The sequence below is a fragment of the Sinocyclocheilus anshuiensis genome, unplaced genomic scaffold (genome assembly GCF_001515605.1).
Source record: "Sinocyclocheilus anshuiensis isolate Anshui unplaced genomic scaffold, SAMN03320099.WGS_v1.1 scaffold942, whole genome shotgun sequence".
NCBI classification, from domain to species: Eukaryota; Metazoa; Chordata; class Actinopteri; order Cypriniformes; family Cyprinidae; genus Sinocyclocheilus; species Sinocyclocheilus anshuiensis.
In genome coordinates this window covers 934,834-943,958 of record NW_015536531.1, presented here as the reverse complement: position 1 = coordinate 943,958, position 9,125 = coordinate 934,834, and the positions used below count along the sequence as shown (strand labels likewise).

The 9,125-nt window shown below is 37.3% G+C and overlaps 1 protein-coding gene across 1 annotated transcript in view; it reads right to left on the bottom strand.

Moving 5' to 3' along the window:
- Nucleotides 1-4,521, bottom strand: part of LOC107694990 (5-hydroxytryptamine receptor 1D-like) — a 21,819-nt gene extending 17,298 nt beyond the window's left edge. Inside the window, exon 1 of the mRNA XM_016494743.1 lies at nucleotides 4,272-4,521. The gene's annotated coding sequence lies outside the window, so the exon portion shown is untranslated. The remainder of the gene's footprint in view (nucleotides 1-4,271) is intronic.
- Between the last annotated feature and the right edge of the window lie 4,604 nt (nucleotides 4,522-9,125).

Genomic DNA, 9,125 nt, shown 5'->3' with positions numbered 1-9,125 from the left:
CGCGTAAACATAAAACTCTGTCTGCATTTGTGATCGGAGAAATGACAAACAACAAGCGCTACTCTACACTGCTCAAAACTCGCGTTTGAATCATCAGTGGCAACGAAAAACACAGCGGCCGTGCGCTGAGGGCGCTGAGGCCGGGATAGAGTGAGCTGAGGCCGGGCTAGAGTGAGCTGAGGCGGCTGGGTCGCGCCCGGCTGGATTCCGCTTCGTCCACAGTGAAAGTTGATGTATTCCCTCAGCGACCAGCACAGATCAGCTCTAGGCATGACGAAGCGGATATCGTCCTCTTTTGGAAGACCAAACAAAGTAGTTTCGCTTTCACAACGAAGCATACAGCGTCTTCACGACATGGCTGCAGCGTCAACAAAACTACAGTGAGACTAAAAGTTACGCCTTCTTTCTTTGCGTGAACATTTGGGCGGCGTTATGCAAATCTTCCCACATAGTGAGGTAGATATGTGGGGGCGTGTTAGAACGAGCCGTTTTAGGTAGGTGTGGCTGACTCTTAACTTTTATAAAGAATATCTCTTTGGATTTGAGACTTTAGTCTTTGCAACTTTACAGATCTTCTTTATGCACCAAGAGCTTGTAACACTCCAAAGAGAAAGGAAAAATTGAAATCGCATCATATGACCCCTTTAATGCTTTAATACATTAATGCACATCCACTCAGATATTCAACATGTTATCTTATCTTATAGCAAAAGAAAAACTGTATATTCCGAAAAAAATATATACTAGACTTGATTAAGCTGTACGTTTATGAATCACAAAACAAATTATAAAATATATTATTAAAATATATTATTATCTAAAATCTACAGAAATGATGCTTACTACAAAACCCCAATACCATATAATTATGAAATGAAACAAAACCCCTATAAACCATAATAATTATGAAATGAAACGGTGTATATAAAATCCCCTTCTACCTGCCATGACTAGTTATCTACTAAAGTGAAGACCTGAATTGCTTTGATTCTCCAGAGATGTTGCCACGGTTACACAAATGCAACATTCCACTGAAAGACACAGACTCATACTTCAAAAAAAAAAATGTCTCTGATTTCTACCTTTAATCTCAGTATAATTTATCTCTTTCATTGATTTCACATAGCTATCCTTAGAGAATACCTATATGGAACATATGTGTGGAGGGGTCAGTTTTACCCTCACTGTGAAAACCAAATGTCACTACAAGGACTGTAAAACCTAAAATCACCTAGAATATGGAGAGCAATGGCGTGCAAAAGAAAAAAAAAACATCTTACTGCATAAACTAAATGATGTATTAATATTAGTGCTGTCAAAATTAGCATGTTAATGCAGGCGATTCATTTTTTCATTTTAATGTGTTAAAAATATTTAATGCAATTAACGCAGGGGTGGAGCTAGGGTTGGCCACCCCACTCACAACTGCTGCTTCTGTCTTTTTTTTCTTGACAAGAATTGCATTTATTTAGACACAGAACATCTTTATGATCACATCAAATGGGAGACTTTTCAGATGCGCACTCCAACTTCACCTCAGCGCCTGGTGCTAGTCAAACGAGTGCGCAAAAGGTACAGGTGATGAGGGAGTTTCAGTTGAACGACAGTGAACTGAGGTGTTCTACTGAATGATGTTGTCAGTCCGTATGTCAGTAAAAATGAGTTTTCCTGTCCTGTCAGCCACTATACTGTGCTTGTAGCGCGTGTTCTTCAATTGCGCACACTGTATTATATTAAAGTGCAAAAGAAACTATGAGCATGCAATGTCGTAGTTATGTTGTCAGTTAAGTCATGATGAATTTACCAAAAAGGCAATTAAAGCTGCCTTAAAATTGTGCATGAATGAAAGTATTTGTTTTATATAAGTCACATTTAAGACTATGTCTCTGAAATGCAGTGGTTTTCAAAAATGTCCTGGAGCAGCCCAGCACTGTGTCCCTCATCAAACACACCCGATTCAACTCATCAGCTCATTATAGAGACTTTAAGACCTGAAGTGGGTCAGAAAAGGTAAAGAGTTGTGAGAAAATACGATGCGTGTCAGATCCATGTCATGTTCAGCAGCAGCAGCAGCTCTTAAAATAATAGCAGTCAAAAAAATCTAATAACCCAGCTGCTGTGATGTCTGTTAAACAAAGAACAAAAGAAAAAAGAGGAAATCAATAACTTTTGTAGCTTTAAGGATTAATCTATATTTAATTTAGAATAGTGTTTGATAACTTTATCAATTTCTGTATATGAATTGCCTACTTGCTGAAGGGCACAGGTAGCTAAATATGCCATTTATTATAATGGGCTTATGTGAAGATTGCTTTAAGTTCACTTAAATTAGAAGTTATTTTTTTAAGCCTAATAAATGTTAAAATTGATAGCTCTCAATTATGCTGTGATGTTGAATGGCTATAGTAAATCGTTAAATATTAGGGGGAAAAACTATTTCCTAGAGACATTAGTAGTATTGGTATCAGTGATACTCACCTTCAGTCATAAAAAAATTTAATGTTAAACAAATATTAAAAATATACTGTCTATTGTTATTTCTACATTAATTTGAAGATTGAATGTGAAATTACTGCAATATAAAAGTATATTTAAAAACTTTAATGTTAGGTGGGATTATTTTCAATTAATTTCAGAAAAATCTGCGATTAATTTATAAATGTTTTCAATCAATTGACAGCACTAATTAATACAAAATATAACCATGTAAAAATGTTTGTTTGATAGACAGTTAGTTTCTATCCAAAAACATTTCTAAATTAAAGCTGAAATTTAAACAGAAAATTGATTTGAAAGACAAACAAACATGGTAAATCTCAAAAGAATAGAGAAGAATATATTCCTCCCACATGCAAAACCTTTGTAACAGAAAAATGATCTTGACTCAGCATTGTGGTAATTAAAAAGGTAAAAAAGATACTTTAAATGAGTCACCAGATTAAACTAACATGTCTGTGTATTTCCCACCAGATCAGGCCTACAAAGCATCATGTTTCAGAATGCCTATATGCAATTATTTCTCACATTATCAGGTCTGGTCATTCGGGCAGGTTTGGACAGCGGATTTGCTCAGAGAGGACACAGCTATCTGCTGACGATTCATGCTGAGCTTTCAAAGAGCCAACACATATGCTTCCCTTTCACACCAGCTATCTGTCCATCTCACATACTGCAGTTGTGCTGTGTGTTGGCATGAGAGTCAGACAAGGGAGGGTGACAAAGCAGGAGGAAGGAGGTGACAGGCGAGAGAAAGGCAAAAAGTGATTGAACGACGTTGCCGTTCCGTGAGTTACAGTGAACAGTGCTCTGCCCTTCGTATATTATCACACCACTTGTGAGAGTTTATACATCCTGATAGACTGTAAAACTCACACACACATTGACGCTGATCATGCCCATGACCTTTAACAATGGTCATCCATGCCAGGTGCGATGCTATGTAGACATTCAAAAACTCAGCCTGATGGATTGAGCATCATCATAATCATCATCATAATCAAGATGGCTAATTAACACCACAGTGGACTTCCTTTATTAAAAAAATGAGGTGGGGGGGTGTTAGGAAAGAAAATAGGAAAGAAATATGGTCTGACTCTGTGCTATAAGTTTTGACTATCAACCGTGCTAAGAACAATTTAAACTACCCGAAAATTAAACCTGCAAACACAATATTAAACCATCAAACCACTTTCAGTTGTGTTTTTCGGCAGGGAATGCATCCATTAAACATCTTATTTGTGGTGCATTATGAGTTTCTCATGCTGATGTTTCCTACCTGTTGTTTATCTCAGGTTTGCATTAACTTGTAATATAAATCATGATACGCTACCAGATGATATGCTGCCAGAGCACTTTTCTGCTGGAAATTCCAGTTTAATATGCTACCTGTCATTTGAAACATGATACCTGTTTCTACCTGGTAGCAAGCTCGTAGACAATCTCACACCAAACAAAAAAACGCAAACATGTTCCAAAACAGCTAGGTATTTTTCAATAGGATTCAGGACAGAGAGGAAACAGACATCATCTCAAGTCATTCATACGCATTCAGCTTTTACTCCAAAACAAGCTTTCAATTATAGTTTTTGTTAAAAAAAAAAATGAACGTAATAAAAATGAACGTTTTAATTTTAACGTTTTCATTTTAACGTTAATTTTAACGAAAGATTTTAACGTTCAGAAATGAATCTCTATAGAGTCACTGCATTCTGAGCTCACATCGTAACGGATTCAGACTGAGCAATATATCGTCAGGTGTTTCAAGAACTTACCGAGCTGAAGTTGCAGGTTTTCACCATTTCATCACGCGGGAGACTTCAATTCAAAGTCACCAGTCCGTTTCAAGCCGAGTATCCAAAATAACTTTTGTTGTTAAATCGGTCACTTACGCTTTGCATACTGTGTGTTGCGCCTTTTCCGCCTCAGTGTATATAGTTAAAGATCTTGCATAGTTACATGAGACTCCAAAGCTAGATGAGAACACACTTTATAGCGTATATCACTTTAAAAAAGCACAAAAGCTTTGAATAATATGATCAGCACCTGAGACTAAAACATCGATTATTTTATTTAGTGCGGAGCAACGATTAGAACGCAATAGTACACTGTCCCGTTTCGTGCTGCTGTCTTCTCTGCTCTCTCTTTCATCCTCTCTCTACATCTCTATCTCTTTCTCTTCTGTCTCTCTCACGCACACACCCCCTCCCTCCCTCTTTCGCTGTCTCTGAAGTCCTGCCGCAGCGCTCCTTCTAGTTCTCTGAGGTCCGTAAATGTCAACAAGTTTTTTGAATTTCTTTGAAAGCCTTTCTTTCTAACGATCTAATTAACGAATAGAATATTAAACGTTACCTTCGCGCTCTTTCCTTTGAGACGCGCAATGAGAGAACACCTGAATTAGTTTGCTTAACCTGACAAAATGCGTTCATTAAAAACAGTCTTGAAACACAGACAACACTTGAAACATATAGGCTACTTGTGCAAATGTATTGTTTCAAATCATTTAAACTGGGATGCTTATTGGCCCAATCATTTAAATATATAACCGCCTTCCCACCATTTCTCTAACGGTTCTAAGAACGGAATGGTTGCACTGTTGCAGTTATATTTCCACTTCAGCTTGGTTTGGTGCATCACGAACCGTTCTCTGCTCAGAATTCTCAGCACGGTTGGCTAACTGTGCTGAACTGTGAATGCATGTAGTAACTTGTTATCTGTCTACTAGTTTCTCTCTGTAACTGAGCAAGCGTGCTATTTGATCAAAATGAACAGAAATATCTGATCATCCAAAATAATGCGGTCGCTCTTTACATCTCATTCTGTCTGTAAACACTTGCATTACCGAGGCAGCGACTGATGCATTTGCATTATGAGTTGTTCTGAAGAGCTCAATGAATTCAACAGTGGTACTGCGACAGAATGCCACCTTTGCAATAAGTCAGTTTGTGAAATTTCATCCCTGTTAGATATTCCACGGTCAACTGTAAGTGGTATTGGTAAGTGGAATCGTCTAGGAACAGCAGCAAATCAGAAGCAGAAGACCATGTGACATCACAGAGCGGGGTTACTGAGTGTTGTGGCGCATGCCTGGTCCGTAAAAGTCGCATTAATGGGTTTCCATGGCCGAGCAGCTGCGTGCAAGCTTCACATCACAAATGCAATGCCAAGTGTTAGATGGAGTGGTGTAAAGCACACCGCCACTTCAATTGCGCACACTGTATTATATTAAAGTGCAAAAGAAACTATGAGCATGCAATGTCGTAGTTATGTTGTCAGTTAAGTCATGATGAATTTACCAAAAAGGCAATTAAAGCTGCCTTAAAATTGTGCATGAATGAAAGTATTTGTTTTATATAAGTCACATTTAAGACTATGTCTCTGAAATGCAGTGGTTTTCAAAAATGTCCTGGAGCAGCCCAGCACTGTGTCCCTCATCAAACACACCCGATTCAACTCATCAGCTCATTATAGAGACTTTAAGACCTGAAGTGGGTCAGAAAAGGTAAAGAGTTGTGAGAAAATACGATGCGTGTCAGATCCATGTCATGTTCAGCAGCAGCAGCAGCTCTTAAAATAATAGCAGTCAAAAAAATCTAATAACCCAGCTGCTGTGATGTCTGTTAAACAAAGAACAAAAGAAAAAAGAGGAAATCAATAACTTTTGTAGCTTTAAGGATTAATCTATATTTAATTTAGAATAGTGTTTGATAACTTTATCAATTTCTGTATATGAATTGCCTACTTGCTGAAGGGCACAGGTAGCTAAATATGCCATTTATTATAATGGGCTTATGTGAAGATTGCTTTAAGTTCACTTAAATTAGAAGTTATTTTTTTAAGCCTAATAAATGTTAAAATTGATAGCTCTCAATTATGCTGTGATGTTGAATGGCTATAGTAAATCGTTAAATATTAGGGGGAAAAACTATTTCCTAGAGACATTAGTAGTATTGGTATCAGTGATACTCACCTTCAGTCATAAAAAAATTTAATGTTAAACAAATATTAAAAATATACTGTCTATTGTTATTTCTACATTAATTTGAAGATTGAATGTGAAATTACTGCAATATAAAAGTATATTTAAAAACTTTAATGTTAGGTGGGATTATTTTCAATTAATTTCAGAAAAATCTGCGATTAATTTATAAATGTTTTCAATCAATTGACAGCACTAATTAATACAAAATATAACCATGTAAAAATGTTTGTTTGATAGACAGTTAGTTTCTATCCAAAAACATTTCTAAATTAAAGCTGAAATTTAAACAGAAAATTGATTTGAAAGACAAACAAACATGGTAAATCTCAAAAGAATAGAGAAGAATATATTCCTCCCACATGCAAAACCTTTGTAACAGAAAAATGATCTTGACTCAGCATTGTGGTAATTAAAAAGGTAAAAAAGATACTTTAAATGAGTCACCAGATTAAACTAACATGTCTGTGTATTTCCCACCAGATCAGGCCTACAAAGCATCATGTTTCAGAATGCCTATATGCAATTATTTCTCACATTATCAGGTCTGGTCATTCGGGCAGGTTTGGACAGCGGATTTGCTCAGAGAGGACACAGCTATCTGCTGACGATTCATGCTGAGCTTTCAAAGAGCCAACACATATGCTTCCCTTTCACACCAGCTATCTGTCCATCTCACATACTGTTGTGCTGTGTGTTGGCATGAGAGTCAGACAAGGGAGGGTGACAAAGCAGGAGGAAGGAGGTGACAGGCGAGAGAAAGGCAAAAAGTGATTGAACGACGTTGCCGTTCCGTGAGTTACAGTGAACAGTGCTCTGCCCTTCGTATATTATCACACCACTTGTGAGAGTTTATACATCCTGATAGACTGTAAAACTCAAACACACATTGACGCTGATCATGCCCATGACCTTTAACAATGGTCATCCATGCCAGGTGCGATGCTATGTAGACATTCAAAAACTCAGCCTGATGGATTGAGCATCATCATAATCATCATCATAATCAAGATGGCTAATTAACACCACAGTGGACTTCCTTTATTAAAAAAATGAGGTGGGGGGGTGTTAGGAAAGAAAATAGGAAAGAAATATGGTCTGACTCTGTGCTATAAGTTTTGACTATCAACCGTGCTAAGAACAATTTAAACTACCCGAAAATTAAACCTGCAAACACAATATTAAACCATCAAACCACTTTCAGTTGTGTTTTTCGGCAGGGAATGCATCCATTAAACATCTTATTTGTGGTGCATTATGAGTTTCTCATGCTGATGTTTCCTACCTGTTGTTTATCTCAGGTTTGCATTAACTTGTAATATAAATCATGATACGCTACCAGATGATATGCTGCCAGAGCACTTTTCTGCTGGAAATTCCAGTTTAATATGCTACCTGTCATTTGAAACATGATACCTGTTTCTACCTGGTAGCAAGCTCGTAGACAATCTCACACCAAACAAAAAAACGCAAACATGTTCCAAAACAGCTAGGTATTTTTCAATAGGATTCAGGACAGAGAGGAAACAGACATCTCAAGTCATTCATACGCATTCAGCTTTTACTCCAAAACAAGCTTTCAATTATAGTTTTTGTTAAAAAAAAAAATGAACGTAATAAAAATGAACGTTTTAATTTTAACGTTTTCATTTTAACGTTAATTTTAACGAAAGATTTTAACGTTCAGAAATGAATCTCTATAGAGTCACTGCATTCTGAGCTCACATCGTAACGGATTCAGACTGAGCAATATATCGTCAGGTGTTTCAAGAACTTACCGAGCTGAAGTTGCAGGTTTTCACCATTTCATCACGCGGGAGACTTCAATTCAAAGTCACCAGTCCGTTTCAAGCCGAGTATCCAAAATAACTTTTGTTGTTAAATCGGTCACTTACGCTTTGCATACTGTGTGTTGCGCCTTTTCCGCCTCAGTGTATATAGTTAAAGATCTTGCATAGTTACATGAGACTCCAAAGCTAGATGAGAACACACTTTATAGCGTATATCACTTTAAAAAAGCACAAAAGCTTTGAATAATATGATCAGCACCTGAGACTAAAACATCGATTATTTTATTTAGTGCGGAGCAACGATTAGAACGCAATAGTACACTGTCCCGTTTCGTGCTGCTGTCTTCTCTGCTCTCTCTTTCATCCTCTCTCTACATCTCTATCTCTTTCTCTTCTGTCTCTCTCACGCACACACCCCCTCCCTCCCTCTTTCGCTGTCTCTGAAGTCCTGCCGCAGCGCTCCTTCTAGTTCTCTGAGGTCCGTAAATGTCAACAAGTTTTTTGAATTTCTTTGAAAGCCTTTCTTTCTAACGATCTAATTAACGAATAGAATATTAAACGTTACCTTCGCGCTCTTTCCTTTGAGACGCGCAATGAGAGAACACCTGAATTAGTTTGCTTAACCTGACAAAATGCGTTCATTAAAAACAGTCTTGAAACACAGACAACACTTGAAACATATAGGCTACTTGTGCAAATGTATTGTTTCAAATCATTTAAACTGGGATGCTTATTGGCCCAATCATTTAAATATATAACCGCCTTCCCACCATTTCTCTAACGGTTCTAAGAACGGAATGGTTGCACTGTTGCAGTTATATTTCCACTTCAGCTTGGTTTGGTGCATCACGAACCGTTCT